The sequence below is a fragment of the Rhinolophus hipposideros genome, assembly GCF_964194185.1.
Source record: "Rhinolophus hipposideros genome assembly, chromosome: 23".
Classification (NCBI taxonomy): Eukaryota; Metazoa; Chordata; class Mammalia; order Chiroptera; family Rhinolophidae; genus Rhinolophus; species Rhinolophus hipposideros.
Window position 1 is genome coordinate 41913905 of NC_138069.1, and position 4358 is coordinate 41918262.

The 4358-nt window shown below is 41.6% G+C and overlaps 1 pseudogene across 1 annotated transcript; it reads right to left on the reverse strand.

Moving 5' to 3' along the window:
• Positions 1-1492: 1492 nt before the first annotated feature.
• On the reverse strand, positions 1493-2782 carry LOC308491602 (small ribosomal subunit protein eS1-like; annotated as a pseudogene). The gene is made up of 2 exons: positions 2778-2782; positions 1493-2217 (listed from the first exon to the last, which is right to left on the reverse strand). The product of its transcript is annotated as a small ribosomal subunit protein eS1-like (transcript).
• Positions 2783-4358: the final 1576 nt, after the last annotated feature.

Genomic DNA, 4358 nt, shown 5'->3' on the forward strand with positions numbered 1-4358 from the left:
CAGAAACTCCAAAGGTTTAAACGTTGTTAAAGTCACGTGTTGCCAAACCTTGATTTTACGCAGTGTAGTAGGAAACATGAACGTTAATTTGACAATGAACCCTGCCTGCCACTCACCGGCATGCAAGGAGCAGACTACTCAATCGACTCTTCCGAAAGCACCACAAGGCTGGAAAATGAATGAGTCTCCCTCACTCCTGCAGTCTCAATTTCTAAGTGAATGCAGATGTGTATGTTTGGATTTGACACATACAGAACAAAGTACCTGCGTTGAAAATAAACCAGCTTTTATCAGATTGCCGTCCTACAGTAGTATTTTCTGAACAAGTGTGGGTCCTTATCAAGTGTTGGGGAGGGGGATTGACAAGAAACAGTGCTATATCCTAGGTATGATACCCCTCTGCATGTCCTACAAAGAACTAGACTTTCCAAGGCATCTGAGGACTCAGCTGAAAAGAGGCAGGTATATGCAACGGGGATTGTTAATTTTATGTCAACATGACTGGCCTAAGGGACGCCCTGAGAGCTGGTAAAACACAACTTCTGGGTGTGAAAGCATTTGAATCGGTCCTTTGAATAAAGATTGCCCTCACCAATGCTGGTGGACATCATCCAATCCTTTGCGAGTCCGATGGTACAAAAAAGTGAAGAATAGGTGAATTTGCTCACCCTTTGCTTGACTTGGGAGGTCCATATCCCCGCCCTTGGGACACTGGCATCCCTGGCTCTCGGGCTGAATTGCACCAACTTTCCTGGTTGTCCAGTTTGCTGATAGCAGACGATGGGATTTCTCAGCATCTGTAACATGTGAGCCAATTTCTGTAACACATCTCCTCAGATCTGTGTGTATACGTATACAGCGATCGGTTCTGTCTGGAGAATCCTAACACAGCAACTTAAGTCAAAGGAACCTAGAGACATGCTCCTTTCACCAAGTCTTAAGTGAGCAGCAGTGTGGGGTGCTTGTAAACTTAAGCATAATAGAAGACAAGCTTGAAGAGTTAGAAAATAGAGCCTATTTCCCAATCTTCCAATTACTCATTCATTTTCTGATAACGGAAACAGAACTCTTAGTAGGCAAACAGGGGATGGAAAAATAGGTTAAATCCATTGCCCTAAAAAAGCTAAAATCATTAAGCAGTTCATTGAAGAATTCCAGTTAATACAGTGGTGAGGCACAGCTACCCTAGAAAAATTCCTTATGTACTTATGTACCTAAAAGCTAAAAATTGAGTGTAGAGAGCTACTCAAAATAGAAGCAAAGCAGAACTGCAGCCATGCCTGCTCTTGCTCCCCTGAATAACTTACCTGTTTTTTAGAAGAAAGCACAGCTCTCCAGGGCTCCTCAGATCACCAGGCACGCTGTGCAGATTCAGCCCAAAGATGCAGCCCTCCCAACTCAACCCACACATTTCCCCCTCAATAGAATTTTTTACTTGTCATCATGAAAAGTCTGAATTTTAAAGCTCCTTGGACTGGGGCTCATACCTCACTCAGCTTGAGCCCGTCTCATCCCCAGAAGCTTTTCCAGAACTGCTCCCTTCACCATGAAGCTCCAGGAGCTTTCCCAGTTCAAACTCGGGCTTCTGCAGCACTTTGACTTTTCTAACAAAGGCATCATGGAGCAGCCTGGCAAGCCTGTTCTGCGTCTTTGCCAGTCCTCTCTGGAATCAGTGTATTGACCACTTCTTTCAAGTCATTTGCCTGCACCTCTCGGGTCATGGTCTCCGTCATCTTCTTGCGGACGTGGCAGACCTGCTGATGCTGGTCTTTCGGATCTGATTGTGGCGCTTTTAGTAAAACCAACACAGAACAGACGAAGCACACAGCCATCGGTAGTCTTGACATCAACATGAGCTTCACTCACGGTCTGCCATTTGTTGTCCATGGAGCACATTTTGTCACAGGTCAGATCCATGCCATGGAAATTGGGCAGTTTTTGCCCTGAACATCTTCAGTCATTAGCTTCAATTTTCTACATGTAACTTCATCATTCAGCAGATCAGCTGGGCTCACTTCACAAACACTTGAGACCAACAGCTGCGAGTTTGGTTCCTTGAGTTCTCGTGCCTAGTGTTTTCCTAATATTTCTTATGTTAAACAGAGCTGGACTTACACATCATACCAATCTTTCTCAGAAAATGGGTCCACCACTTTTTTCTTAGCTCCCTTCTTGTCACCTTTTGTAAGGAGCTTGTTCCTGCCAACTGCCCTGGGGCTGCTCAGAGAGCCAAAAGGCCAGATGCTTTTGTTAAACGTCTTGATACGCCACACTAAAGCAAGATCATTTGTTTCAGGCAAAAGTAGTTTATCCTGTGAAGATCACCTTTCCTAAAGTGCAAGCTCCTTTCCAAACAATCTTTTCTAGTCAGATTCCAGTGATGTAAATATACCACTCATTGAAAAGTTTTCAGTGCGAATGAGAGTGAACATGACTTTTCCATCGATCTGATTAATCATTGTGATAAATTCTATAGCACATCTCTTATTATTGGGGAAATTATGGGGCAGCTGACCTTGAACAACCTGGATTTAAACCGTGTGGGTCCACTCACACGTGGATTCTTTTCAAAAAGTATCCAGTCGGCCCTCTGTATCCCTGGGCTTCCCATCTACAGATTCAACCAACCGCAGAGAGAAACAGGATTTTCAATACCAGTTTGGGAATCCGTGGATGCAGAGAGCTGACTGATGTGCTGTTCCATGTCATTTTATATAAGGGGCTTGTGTATCTGTGGATTTTGCTATCTGCGGGGCAGGAGGGACTATAACAAATACCCCATAACACCGACAACAATAGTCAAGTTTTGGGGGAGTCAAGTTATATGTGGATTTTCAACTGCACAGGGGTGGCCATCTCTTACCCCCATGTTGTTTAAGGATTAACTGTAGTAAATAGACTATATGAATTTTAGAATACACGGGGATTTACACTAAGCTCCAAAATACGTCTTGCTTCTTATTTATAAAATCAGTAGTCACATAAGATTGACCTACTTAAATGCAAGTTTCTTAGTTTTTTATTCTCTGGAGGCTTGCAACTTCATAATCACTTCAAGACCTCAACGCTCATTCCAATGCTAAAAAAAAGAAATTATGATTTCCAAATGTGAACCAAGCCCAAGATTTTGTTTCTAAATATAAAATGAGTATGCTGTTCAATCTTTAAGAGCAGAATCCATAAAGGCAAAAGAAGGAAATGCATATAAAGTTAAAAAAATTTTGAAACAAGCTTCCCTTAGTTTTCACTGCTAAAATGATACAACCTAAAATATTTCAAATGAGTGATTCCTTTTATAATTCAACCATGGAAAGTTAATTTATCCAAAATATCTTATTTCTGTATTAATTACCTCAAAAATAAAAATGTTTATAGAGGGTCTCATTTTGCAAAGTCATGAAACTTTATGTAGTACATTTATCATCACCTCTCCACCCTAGAACATTCCACAGGAGAGGCCATCTACAGATAGGAATTGGACACAACTCAGCACCAAAGGGAAAAATTTCAGAAAGTGCATGGGTACTAGGAAATTACTATGAAGAAAAAGGTTATTGTGAACTTTTCCCTAAAGCTGCTTTTAGAAAAAATACACCTTAGTCTAATATAACCACATGAAAAAATTTCACATTTATTAATTTAGCATTTGATGCCAAATAGGAATTCCGTCTTTTTTCTTTGCAATTGGTTGAAAATTTATATACTTGCAACTTATAAAACAAAGGAGATGAAACAGTTCATGGGTCATGGAAATTTCGATCCCAAAGGAGCAGACTTAGTTTCAAACAATAAAAAGGGAGGTGGGGGGAGAAAGCCTTGACCAGAAAACAGCTCCCATTTTGAAACACTGAAAAGTGTGCTCATCTCATTTCACAATCTATCAGTGACCCCAGATGGAATATCCACTAACCAAAGTTTTAATTGCTCAATCAAGACAGTGTCCTTTTAGCCTGGCTGGCAATCATTTTTTTTCACAAGGACACCTACTTTGGGACTCTCTGAGCACCACCCTAAAGGACCACAATACACTATTTCATTACATCCCAGGAGGAAAGTGAGAGGTAAGTTCCGACCTAGCTTTACATTTTGTTTTTCAAGCTTCTGCTTCCGGTCTCGTAAGTCAGCAACCGACTTCACTGGAGCTAAGCGACCTTTAAGCATTAGGAAGGCTGCACTAATAAAAGTCAAGGTAAGGGCAGCCGGTTGGCTCAGTTGGTTATAGCGCAGTGCTTATAACACCAAGGTTGCCAGTTCGATTCTCACATGGGCCAGTGAGATGCACTCTCCACAACTAGACTGAAAACAATGACTTGACTTGGAGATGATGGGTCCTGGAAAAACACACTGTTGACACTACA